This window comes from Rhincodon typus, chromosome 3 (assembly GCF_021869965.1).
Source record: "Rhincodon typus isolate 14 chromosome 3, sRhiTyp1.1, whole genome shotgun sequence".
Classification (NCBI taxonomy): Eukaryota; Metazoa; Chordata; class Chondrichthyes; order Orectolobiformes; family Rhincodontidae; genus Rhincodon; species Rhincodon typus.
This window is the reverse complement of record NC_063334.1, coordinates 125,481,035-125,494,671: the sequence shown is the minus strand read 5'-3', so window position 1 is coordinate 125,494,671 and position 13,637 is coordinate 125,481,035. Positions and strand designations below refer to the sequence as shown.

General features: G+C 43.7%; 1 protein-coding gene across 1 annotated transcript in view; it reads left to right on the top strand.

Annotated features, from left to right (window-relative positions):
* The window catches only part of LOC109917951 (FYN-binding protein 1), a 177,154-nt gene that overhangs the window by 924 nt on the left and 162,593 nt on the right, over window positions 1–13,637 (top strand). The window lies entirely within an intron of this gene.

Sequence of the window (13,637 nt, the reverse complement as noted above, 5' to 3'; positions counted from 1 at the left end):
GTGAGTGTGTTAGTCCATCTTGGAGTGTGTTAGTCTGTGAGTGTGTTGAGGAACGTGTGTCTGTGAGTGTAGTTGTTGTTAAATTGCATGTGGATTCCTGCTCTTGCTAATTGTAGCATTGTCCTTTTGATCATTGCTTTGGTCTGTTGCTATCAGTCTGCAGTTTGAGGATGCTGGAATTTGCATTTTGTATTCAAATTCAGAATGTGTAGGTGTAAGTTGGTACCTGTTCCTCTGACGACACACTCTCATTAAATTTCCAGTGATCCTTGTGCTTCATAGCCCAGCACAGTAAGGACAGCAAGCTGGTCCCAGGCAAGAGAGCCCTAAGTTCTCACTTGTGCCTTTACATGCTAGAATGAAAGTGAGATTGAAGTGAGTAAGGCAGGCACAGAAAATGAGTAAGGTATATTGAGAAAGGGAAAGAGTAAAGAGAGGAAGAGATAGAAAGAGACTTGTGCTTTGCTGAAAAAAAAGACACATTTTGTCAAAGCCTTTTGTCTTGCACTCATCAGGACATTTCACAAGAATGCAAAGTCCAGGGGAAAACCAGCATTTATTTTAATAATGGTTTCACCCCTGAACTGGCTTCCTTGCAATTGCTCCAAGAAGCACAAGATGAAAAGTTTTGATAATTTTTTAAGCAATATTCCAGTTCTGACAGACCAAATAACTAAAAGAGAATTGTGTAGAATCTAAATCCAAAAATAGACCATTTGGCCCCATGTATCTCTGTCAGTGGCTTTGTCCTTTCAACGTTTAACACAGGCCTATATCCACTATATCTATGCCCATCACTGTTTCCTCTTCCTGTCTCCCACACATATTTATCTAGCTTCCCTTTAAAGTCAGCTACACCATTCACCCCACTCCTTGTCACTGAGAGAGTGAGATATGGAGATAATATTTACAACTGTACTTAGGCTGGGGAGAAAAGTGAATGTGGGAAACAAAAAGAGGATTCTCTGTTATTCAGGCCATCGTCACTAACTAACTCACTCTTCGTTTGGAGCAGCTGTGTCAGATTCCCAGGTTATATTAGCTTTGTACTTGTAGTTCCAGCAATAATACCATGGAAACAGACAGAGAGGGTAACATTGGCACTGACTGCACTGCCCAGAGATGGTACATGGCATCAGGATGATGACAGGTTTTGACCCTCTACCTCCTGACAGGAGAATGTCAGAGAGCAGAGAATAGAAGGGACCTTTAGCAGGCTGCTTGGTGAGAGGTGGGGAGAGGTGTCATGAATGTTTGACTCGAGACAGATAGGATATGTGGGTTCAGAGAGGGCCGAAGGGGCTATATTTCCTCTGGGGTTTTGGAGATATACTGTAACCCTGCTAACCCTGTTGGTTTGTCTAATCAAGGATGGGGTACTTCAACAGCTTGAAGAGTTTCAGTTAGCCAGAGAGAGCCAGTATGGATTCATGAAACGTAGGTCATGCCTGACAAAACTCACTGAACATTTCGAAGAGATGACTAAAGTAGTAGACAGGGAAGGTCAATGGATATTGTTTTTATGAACTTCCAGAGAGCATTTGATAAAGTCCTGCATGAAAGACTGTCAATAGGGTAAAAGAGCACAGAACTGACATGGCTGCGAAATTGGTTGAGTGACAAGTGACAGAAAGTAGTGCTAATGGTTAGTGATTCAAATTACCAGTGACCAGTGGTGTCCCACAAGAATTTGTGTTAGGGCCTCAAGTATTCACATTTATTATTAACTAAAAAGTCATATATCCAAATTTGCTCATGACACAAGATTAGGCAGCATTGTAGACAGTGTAGATGATAACCTAAAATTACAAAGGGATATTGACAGACGAACTGAATGGGCAAAACCACAGCAGATAGAGTCCAATGCAAGTGAGTGGATCAAAAATAAAGAATAGATCAGGGCACTTTTTAGATGGTACAAAGTTAAATACAGCGGATGGCCAGAGAGGCTTGGGGGTTCAGGGGCATTGATCTTTAAAATGCCACAAAGAGGTGCATAAAATAATCAAGAAAGCTAATGGAATGCTGGCTTTTCTATTGAGAGGACTGGAGTATAAGGACGCAGACATTATGCTGCAGTTATACAAAACCCTGGTTAGACCTCACTTGGAGTAGTGAGAGCATACCTGGGCACCACACCTTAGGAAGGATATATAGGCCTTGAAGGGAGTACAATGTAGGTTTTTAAGAATGATACCAGGACCTCAGAGGGAGGTTATGATGAGAAATTATACAACTTAGTCCTGTTTTCTCTAGAATTTAGAAGGTTAAGGTGTGATCTGATCGAAATCTTCAAGATATTAATAGGAAAAGACAGGGTTGATAAAGATAATCTATTTTCATTGATTGGAGATTCTAGAACTAGGGGCATAGCCTGAGAGTTAAGGCCAGACCATTCAGGAAAGATGTTAGGAAGCACTTCTACACACAAAGGGTGGGAGAGGTTTAGAACTCTCTTCCACAAATTGCAGTGGATGCTGGACCAGTTGTTTAGTTTAAATCTGAGATCGATAAAAGTTTAGTTAAGCAAAACTAATAAGGGATATGGGTCAAAGGCAGGCATATGGAGTTAGACCACAGGTGAGAGATAGAAACAAAGAAGATAACAACTGGAGTTGCCATTCAATATGATCATGGCTGATCATCGAGTTCAACACCCTAATCTCTAAGGTTGTTGACTTGCTCGCAGAGCTGGCTTGTTCTCATTCAGATGTTTTGTCACCGTGCTAGGTGACATCATTAGTGAGGTCTCCGATGAAACAATGTTATTCTACTCCGCTTGGAATTTATACTGTCCGGTCCATTATGGTTAGTAGTGTCATTTCCAGTTTTGATCTGTATGGGTTTGTATATGGGGTCCAATTTTATACATTTGTTGACTGAAGTATGGGTGGAGAACCATGCCTCTAGGAATTCCGTGCATGTCTATGTTTGCTACTGTGGTTACGTTGTCCCAGTTAAATGGATGGCCTTCACTGTCTGAATGTACTGATATTAAGGAGATCTCGTCGTGATGTTTTGCTGCTAGTTGATGTTCATGTATTCTGATGGCTAGTTTCCTTCCTGTCTGTCTGATGTAATGTTTGTGGCAGTCGTTACATGGTATTTGGTAAACCACGTTGGTTCTGCATGTTGTGGGAATGGGGTCTTTAATCCTTGTTTGTCATGGAGTGGCTGTGGGCTTCTGGGCTACCATGATTCCTAATGGTCTTAGGAGTCTTGTTGTCAGTAGTTCAGTCCGCATAACGGGACAGCTTTCTCAGTTTCTGTGAGTTGGCTCTTGGATGGGTTTCTTATCAATGTGTCTGGTTTGTTGTTGTTCTTGTCTTTGTGGTGGATCAGTTTGCTAAGTTTCTCCTGCAGTTCGTGTCTCTTCTTAGTTTTGGTTTTGTGTTGATTGATGGTGATGGCCTGTTCTAGGGTTGTATTCCATTGCTGCTCTGTAGTGTTTAGATACTGTGATACCCTAATTAGATACCCTAATCTCTCCCTCCCCCACCTCCCCTCCCATATCCATTGATCATTTTAGCTACAAGAGCTATATCTACTTCCTGGACCATGAGGCCTAGGAGCAGAATAGGCTATTTGGCCCATCGGTCATGGCTGATATGCTTTTCAATCCCATTCTCCTGCCTTGAACCTATCTATCTCTGTCTTAAATACACTCAATGACTTGGCCTCCAGCCCTCTGCAGCAATGAGTTCCACAGATTCACCATCTTCTGGCTGAAGAAATTCCTCCTCATCTCAGTTCTAAAGGGTTGTCCCTTCACTCTGAGGCTGTACTCTCAGTTCCTAGTCTGTCCTACTAGTGAATGATGGTATAGGTTGGAGGGCCTGAATGGCCTATTCTTGTTCCTAACAGGCTCCCCTGCGTTCAAGATGTGGAAGAAGTCAGTGTGGGAGAGTGCCTCAAACAGAACACAGAATCTCCTGTCATTTGTGTGCATTTATTATTGCCCTTCGTCATTCAGTAAAAAGCTGCCTCATCTCACTCTAATTCATTTGGCCAGGACTTGCTGATTGTCTCCTGCTCCTGATACATTGACATCCACTTTCAAAGTCTTAAACAGTTTTTGAGAGTCTCATCCAGCCTCATCCTTCCTAAATATACCAAGATCTCTGCACACCTCCAACTCGACCTCTGACACATCCCTGCCATTTACAATCATGGCCATGCTTTCAGCTACTCGAGCCCCAAGCTGTGGGGTTCCCTTTCTGTAAACTTCTCTTCCGCCAAGTGGTAGGTTCATAGAATTCCTAAGTTTCAAAAGAGACCATTCAGCCCATCGTGTCACTACTGACCCTCTGAAGTGCAACCCACGCAGACCCAGCCCTACCCTATCCCCATATTTACCACCCACCTAGCCTGCACATCCCTGGGCACTATGGGGATGTATCTATAGTGGGCAATTTTTCATGGCCATTCTACTTAACCTGCACATCTTTGGACTGTGGGAGGAAACTGGATCACCCTGGGAAAACCAGCACAGGCACAGGGACAATGTGCAAACTCCACATAAACAGTCGCTCGAGAGTGGAATCCCTGGTGCTGTGAGGCAGCAGTGCTAACCACTGAGCCACCATGCCATTCCTGAACTCCTCCTCCCCTATTACAGAGTCTTCCATGATAAACAGCATTGTAGGTGTGCCCCAGAACCCTGCAACTCTCCATAGATTAGGACAGCAAGGTTGGAGCGATGACTGAAAATTTATCCAATGCATTGAACACAGTGGGAGTGAGAATCTTATCCCTCCTTTCAGGCTTTGTGTGCAGTAATTTGTGGATTGCCAAGCAATCAGAGAGACAGGTATCCTGGCACTGAGTCAATGGTCTGATAGCATTCACACCTTTCTCAAGAATGCACCTAAGAGTTTATATTTATAATCATTCCTAATTATCCCCTCAACGAGTTCTAAAGATTTCACCATGGACTTGTGTCAGCAGAGAAATATGCATTAGCCTACCCTTCCAAAACCATGGTGAGCAGGTGGTAATAGCTGGAAGTTTCAGATATAAAACGATGCTGATTGTCAGTCACTGATCTCTCCCTTCTCCTAACAGCCCATCCCAGACTGTTCTCTGCACTGAAAGAAAACAGTATTCAGTGATTCCCAAACACAGCACTCCCCAAAGCTAAACAAACTGAATGGTGCCTCTGACTGAGTGGCGTGCTGGATTATTGAGAGACAAGAGGTTTGAACCAGTTCCTAACTGGGCAGTAAGACTGAGGAGGGCTTAATTTCATCAATATTAAAAATGTAACTCCCCTGTCATGGGACTTTTGAGGAACTGAGAAATGTATTCTTTATCATGAAAAGTGCCAGCTCCAGAGTAACTATTTTCAGTAATAGACACTGAGATGCTGACTGTGTTCCTGAGGCCCCCTGCTCTGGCCTGTTTCAAATAAGTAGTAGTGTTCAGCTCTGCTGAAATAGTAGCGATAACAACTTTCACACCTTCCTTATCTAACACTTGGATTATTGGGTCTTAGCCTTAGGCACTGTTGGAAATTTTGCAGGCGAGCATGTTGAACTATTGTTTGACCCAAAAGGCGATAATCTCTCCTGATATAAGAACATAAATGAGAGCTGATATAGACCATTTAGCTCCTCAAGCCTGCTCCCTACTCAATAAGACATTGCTCATCTGCCTCAACTCCTCATTGCCTCCTACTCCCCGTTTCCCTTGATTCCGTGAGAGGTGAAAAATCTGTCTAGTCCAGCCTTAAATTGATTCAACAATGGGACTTCCACAGCCATCTAGAATCAAGAATGCTGGCGTGGAGAACCTTTTCCTTATCTCAATCTAAGTCAATCCTCTGATGCTGAGACTGGGTCACTCTGCTCGATTTCCCCAACACAGAAGGAGCCAGGCTCCCAGCTCCCAACATTCATAACAATCCCTGCCCCACTTCCCCCATCACAGTATCAGACTCACAGATTACATATCAACCCTGTTTCACTATAAGCAGATGGTAGGCAGTCACGTGCACTGCCATAAGTAACAACAGGTTCAAAGTCTTTCCGGAGAGCTGGACACCCATGGGGGCTGGAGTCCATTACCTTCCCCTCCAAATCCATTTTATTTAATACCCTCCCCTTCATCCTACCCTTCCCTATTTTGAATTGAATCGAATTAGCTTTATTGTCACTTGTGCTACTACCGTGAAAAGTTTATGTCACCACTTATGGCGCAATCTTAGGTATTAAAGTACCTAGGTACAGAATCTTTGTACAAAGCAGAAAAATAAAGAAAACTAAGTTAAAAAGTTAAACATTACGCTCCTCCTTACTAAAAATAAAGAAACCCAGTTAACAGTTCACCACAGCCCATAAGCCCCTGGCCATGCTTTCTGATCAATAGTGCTTGTTAATTGTTTTGTTAAATGGTGAAACAGGTAAGTTAATGATTGTTTATTAAACAAATATTAATAAGTAAATTTAAGAAATAAATAACTGACTAGTGCCTCCAAAGTGGGAGCAAATTCAGCAGAATCTTTGAGAATGGAATGAGACCAATTCTTGAAGGGAAATCTCTCTGAGGGAGGATGGCACAGGTCATGTCTGTCTCGTTGATGGAATGTGGACCATGCCTCATGTCAGTGAATACCAACCACTTTTATCACAGCCCGTACGTTCGATACAGGGGATAGTAAGGCCGGGGAAGTCTCTATTAGCCAACACACTCAGGTCCCCATTCCATGGGATCTGAACCCCTTATGACACAGCAGGACGGCAAACAAAGCAGGAGAATAACAGAACAGTGAACGGCAGGATATTGAGAGGCTTCAAGGAAGTAAGGGACCATGGGATCTGAACCGCTTATGACACAGCAGGAAGGCAAACAAAGCAGGAGAATAACAGAACAGTGAACGGGAGGATATTGAGAGGCTTCGAGGAAGTAAGGGACCTGGGAGTAAGTGTTAACAAGTCCCTGAAAGTGGTAGGACAGATAGTCGAGGTAGTAAAGAAGGCAAATTGTATACTCTACTTCATTGAGTGAATTGCTGTACACAAACTGGGATGTAATACTGGAACAATACACTGGGGTTTTGTATACAGTTCTGACCACCATATTACAGAAAGACAACAATTGCTAGAAAGGGGAGGCCTACAAAAATGGTACCAAGGCTTGAAAACTACAGCTGTGAGGATAGGTTGGAAAAGATAGGGCTGTTTTCCTTAGAACAAAGGAGGCTTAGAGGTGATTTAATTGAGGGGTACAGAATAGTGAGAAACTTGTTTCGAGTGGCCAGGGAAGACCTGTTTCTCCCAACAGAGAGGTCAGTTACCAGGGCCTACAGATTTAAGCTGATTGGAGAAGGATTAGTTTGGATGTGAGGAAAATCTCCTTCCCCCAGAGGGCGGTGGGTGTCTGGATCTCGCTGTCCAGTTTGCTGGTGGACGTAGAAACCCTCTACTCATTTAAAAGGAATGTGGATCTGCTCCTGAAGCACTGGAACCTGCAAGGATACAGTCCAGGAGCTGGACCGTGGAAATAGAATGGACGGCTACTTTATTCAGCTGGCATGGACGTGATGGACTGAATGGCCTCGTTCTCTGCTGTAACTTTTCTCCGGGTTCTATCCCCAATACATCCTTAAACGCACACTCAATAGTTAATATTACAGAAAAAGTGTAATTAACCCTTTATAGGACAGAAAGAGCAAAAGGAATGGGATAGTTCTGTGCTGAACCATTCCGTGATTCCAACATTCTGGAATCAGACACTTGTTATTACAGGACTTGGATATAAGTTAATAAGCTAATACCTCAAGCTTGGTGTGACCTGTTGATACTTGCTAAAAGTAAGGTACACTCACAGACAGGGATCTGTTCCCTACAAACAGAAGGAACATGTTCAAGATGTGCACTTTTCTTTGAAACTTGTGGAGACTATAGTTTCCCATTGCTTTCTCCGTGGCAATGCTTCAACCAATCAGAGTCTACTTGCCATCCAATCAGCACCCATTTCTCCTATAGAATAAATTGTTGTGATCATTTAAAATTTGGCATTCTTGCATGGGTCCTGATGAGAGCAGGTGAAAAGATTCAGCAACATGTCTTTCTTTCAGCATGATTCTGCAAGTTGTCAGAGGTGTTTTGTGCTATCACGATGAGCTAGGCTTTGAATCCTAGTTACCAAGGTTAAGCTTCATGTTTTTTTTAATTCTGTACTCTGTTAGACGGCAGTTATGAAAGGGATTAAGGCTCAATGATTCATTCTGGGACTAGAGACACACATACGTGACAGGCCAAGCAGAAATTACATCATTACCACCAGTCAATGAGACACAAATAGAGGGGTCTTGATTCCTCATTATTCTTAATACTTGATTCCTCGTTATTGGATTATTAAATAAATCCCTCATTCTTCAATGTTATTTAGTTTTTTGCCCAAGGCTTCATATTTTGAAATCTCTGAAATCTATCCTCATGCCCCTGCTCCCCCTTTAGAATGTTGGCCTCTTCCTTATATTGTCTTTCAATGTTCTTCTGACCAAAGTGTATCACCTCACACTTCTCTATATTGACCCTCATCTGCCACCTCTCTGCCTACTCCACCAACTTCTCAATGTCCTTTTGGAATTTTACAAGGTCCTCTTCACAGTTTACAATTCTTCCAAGTTCAGTGTCATCTGCAAACAAGGAAATTGTCTCCTGCACAGCAAGATCCCGATCATTAATATATATCAGGAAAAGCAAAGGTCCCAATACTGACATCTGGGGAACTCCACTAAAAACCCTCCTCCAGGCTGAACAATTCCCATAGACCATTACTCTATTATCAGCAAAATTCACCCCTCCATCAACATTACCAACAAAATCATTATTATCTGGCCATTACCTCACTTTTGTTTGTGGAAGATTGCTATGTGCAAATTTTTGGCCACATTTGATTTGATTTATTATTTATTATTATCATGCATACCTAAGTATAGTGAAAAGTTTTGTTTTGCATGCAGTACAGGCAGATCATTCTTTACAAAGATCATAAGGTGATAGAACAGACTGCCCTACATTATAGTGGTGACTGTTTCAAATAAATTCTTCACTAACTGTGAAGTGCTAGCAACTGTCCCAGAGGTTGTGACCCTGCACTGGAGGTCCCTCCTGTTCTCTGATACAGTCAGGTTAGGGAAATGTTCTGGATCTTAGCCATTTTTTCCCACAGAGTTGGATTAGAATCGTAGAGGGGGACGTGCTGAGTCATGGTAATGTCACTGGATCAGTCAACCAGAACCCCAGGCTAACACTCCAGGACATGAGTTTGAATCCCAATCCTGGCAGATGGTTAAATTTGAACTCATTATAAATTTAAGGGCTTTTGTGGCCTGATGGTGATGTCTCTAATTTCTGTCTTGGAGTCAGAAGGCCCAGATTCAATTCCACCTAATCCAGTGTCATACATATCTCATTAGATGTCAGAGGTAGGTTCTTTACACAGAGAGTGGTTCATGCGTGGAATGCGCTGCCGGCAGTGGTAGTGGAGTCAGATACTTCTAAGCGACTCTTGGACAGGCACATGGAGGATAGTAAACTGTAGGGCATGCAGGGTAGTTTGATCTTAGTAGGATAATAGGTCGGCACAACATCGCAGGCTGAATGGCCTGTACTGTGCTGTACTGTTCTAAAAAAAAACTGCAAAAGATTATTTAAAAATTACAGGGTCCTGTCAGAGCCTCTGAGCGCTGGTACACGCTATGGACGGTATTGGTTTCCATACCAAAGGATATATGTGTCCCAGAGGGAGGGTAACGAAGACCCACCTTCGATGAAGGGAAAGCTAAGAGGAGACTTCAAAGGAGGCTCGATCCATGCTGCCTGGAGTTTAGAGGGTCCCTCTCTGAAGCACATAAATATTGGAAAGGAATTGACTGGATAGATGCTGAGAGGATGTTCCTGCAGATGGGGATTTTAGAACACGGCTGCACTGTTTAGCACTGAGAAAAGGAGGAATCTATTCACTCCAAACAGTCGTGAGTATTTGAAATTCTGTACCTTAGAGGGTTATCAAAGCTCCATCATTGAGTAAAACCAAAACAGAGCTTGATACACTTGTATAGAGAGCTGGAAGATATGTGGAGTGAGCAGGTGGGAGAATATAACGAGTTTCAGCCTTCGTTGTCATTCTTTCATGAGATGCCAGCATTTGGAGGTTTGCATTTGCAAAACTAGCATTTGCTGCTTCATTACCAAACGGCTTTGAACCAAGTGACTTGCTTTGCCATTTTCAGAGTGCTGTGGGCCTAGAGTCACATGTAGGCCAGACTGGTACAGCTGAAAAAGGCATGAGTGAGCCAGATGGGTTTTTAATAACAAAAAAATTATAGTTATCATTGTCTCCATCACACAGGCTAACTTTCACCTTCAGTTTTATGAACGTGCTGAATTTAATTTCCACCAGATACTGTGGTAGGATTAGAAGCCACATCCTCAGAGGATACACCTTGGCCTCTGGATTGCTAATCAAGTGACATTATCATTATATTACCACCACTCTCATCTTTGTTACGTGACAGAACAGACTCGAAGGGCTGAATGGCCTGTTCCTCCTCTAGAATGGTATTCTCCAATATCAAGCTTGAACTGACCCCATCTCCAGTCCCCTGGCACTCTGAATACATTGTGGGGACACCACTTCCTGTGCCACCACGTGCTTTCCCCTTCACTTTATCTCAACCAGTTACATGGCTTAGCATCCTGTTAGAGACATCCTACAACCACGAGTCATAAAATCTCTTTACAACATCTTTGCCCAATGGAGCAAGAAAGTGAGAGAGGGGAGTCATGAAACCTCAGGTAGTGGATCATGTGTAAGACCTCCCACACCAACCAGCAGTGATGGGCCCAGCCATTGGTTAGTCTGTGAATCAGGGGCAATAGGACAAGGTGGCAAAGGCAATCAGTTTCAGGGTGCCCCCAATCCATGGCACTGTCACTCCCTCTCCTAATACCTGGCATTTGAGGGAATACAATTTCAACCTCTGCAATTGTACTCACATTAGAATGTCGACGGTTGACTTATGTGATTTTTTTTAAATTTATGGGATGTGGGTGTCTCTGGCTGGGCCCAGCATTTATTGCCCGTTCCTAGTTGCCCCTTGAGAAGGTGGGGTTGAGCTACCTTCTTAAACCGCTGCAGTCCATGTGCTGTGGGTTGACCCACAATGCCCTTAGGGAAGGAATTCCAGGATTTGGACCCAGTGACACTGAAGGAACAGAAAAATTTCCAAGTCAGGATGGTGAGTGACTTGGAGGGGAACTTGCAGGGGGTGGTGTTCCCATGTATCTGCTCCCCTTGTCCTTCTAGATGGAAGTGGTTGTGGGTTTGGAAGGTGCTGTCTGAGGATCTTTGGTGAATTTCTGCAATGCATCTTGTAGATAGTACACACTGCTGTTACTGAGCATCGGTAGTGGAGGGAGGGGATGTTTGTCGATGTGGTGCCAATCAAGCGGCTGCTTTGTCCTGGATGGTGTCAAGCTTCTTGAGTGTTGTTGGGGCTGCACCCATCCAAGCAAGTGGGGAGTATTCCATCACACTCCTGACTTGTGCCTTGTAGATGGTGGACAGACTTTGGGGAGTCAGGGGGTGAGTTACTCACCGCAGTATTCCAGCCTCTGGCCTGCTCATGTTACACACATACCACAAGTGAATAAAACAAAAATATGATTAGTCGAGTTCAGTCTCTTGTCAATTGTAACCTACAGGATGTTGACAGTGGGGAATTCAGTGACGGTAACACCATTGAATGCCAAGGGACGGTGGTTAGATTGTCTCTTATTGGAGATGGTCATAGCCTGGCATTTGTGTGGTGTGAATGTCACTTGCCACTTGTCAGCCCAAGCCTGGATATTGTCCAGATCTTGTTGCATTTGAACACGGACTGTTTCAGTATCTGAGGAGTCGCGAATGGTGCTGAACATTGTGCAATTATCAGTGAACATCCCCACTTCTGACCTTATGATGGAGGGAAGGTCAGTGATGAAGCAGCTGAAGATGGTTGGGCCGAGGACACTCCCCTGAGGAACTCCTGCAGAGATGTCCTGGAGCTGAGATGACTGACCTCCAACAACCACGACCATCTTCCTATGTGTCAGATATGACCCCAAACAGCAAGGAACTTTCCTCCTGATATCCATTGATTCCAGTTTTGTTCAGTTTGCTGTTGGAGTTGGAGCTCATTTTCTGCCTACATGGAGCGGTGAAAAGAAACATTGGAATGGGAAGAGCCCATTCAGATCCTCACAACCTTTCCACCATTCCACAAGAGAGTGGTGGCTCTGTAACTTCATTTACCCACCATGGTTCTGCAACATGGCATCTCCTTATCACACCACACCCCATCAATGCCCATTCAAACATTTTCAATGGATTCTCACCCTCAACAATTTTTCACTGGAGCTAAATCCACTCTTGTCTACGTGTATAGTCTGAAATATTTAAAATAATTTATTCCAAGGGAAATGGAATAGCAAAGTTGCAGGTTCCGGGGTTTAGATGTTTCAGTAAGATCAGGGAAGGTGGTAAAAGAGGGGGAGGGTGTGGCATTGTTAGTCAAGGACAGTATTACGGTGGCAGAAAGGACGTTTGATGAGGACTCTTCTACTGAGGTAGTATGGGCTGAGGTTAGAACCAGGAAAGGAGAGGTCACCCTGTTGGGAGTTTTCTATAGGCCTCCGAAAAGTTCCAGAGATGTAGAGGAAAAGATTGCAAAGATGATTCTGGATAGGAGCGAAAGTAACAGGGTAGTTGTTATGGGGTACTTTAACTTTCCAAATATTGACTGGAAATGCTACAGTTGTAGTACTTTAGATGGGTCAGTTTTTGTCCAATGTGTGCAGGAGGGTTTCCTGACACAGTATGTAGATAGGCCAACAAGAGGCGAGGCCACATTGGATTTGGTACTGGGTAATGAACCAGGCCAGGTGTTAGATTTGGAGGTAGGTGAGCACTTTGGTGATAGTGACCACAATTCAGTTACATTTAGTTTAGCGATAGAAAGGGATAGGTATATACCGCAGGGCAAGAGTTATAGCTTGGGGAAAGGCAATTATGAGGCGATGAGGCAAGATTTAGGATGCATAGGATGGAGAAGGAAACTGCAGGGGCTGGGCACAATTGAAATGTGGAGCTTGTTCAAGGAACAGCTACTGTGTGTCCTTGAGAAGTATGTACCTGTCAGGCAGGGAGGAAGTGGTCGAGCGAGGGAACCGTGGTTTACTAAAGAAGTTGAATCTCTTGTCAAGAGGAAGAAGGAGGCTTATGTAGAGGTGAGGCGTGAAGGCTCAGTGAGGGCGCTTGAGAGTTACAAGTTAGCCAGGAAGGACCTAAAGAGAGAGCTAAGAAGAGCCAGGAGGGAACATGAGAAGTCTTTAGCAGGTAGGATCAAGGAAAACCCTAAAGCTTTCTATAGGTATGTCAGGAATAAAAGAATGATTAGAGTAAGATTAGGGCCAGTCAAGGACAGTAGTGGGAAGTTGTGCGTGGAGTCCGAAGAGATAGGAGAGGCGCTAAATGAATATTTTTCGTCAGTATTCACGCAGGAAAAAGACAATGTTGTCGAGGAGAATACTGAGATACAGGCTATTAGACTAGACGGGATTGAGGTTCATAAGGAGGAGGTGTTAGCA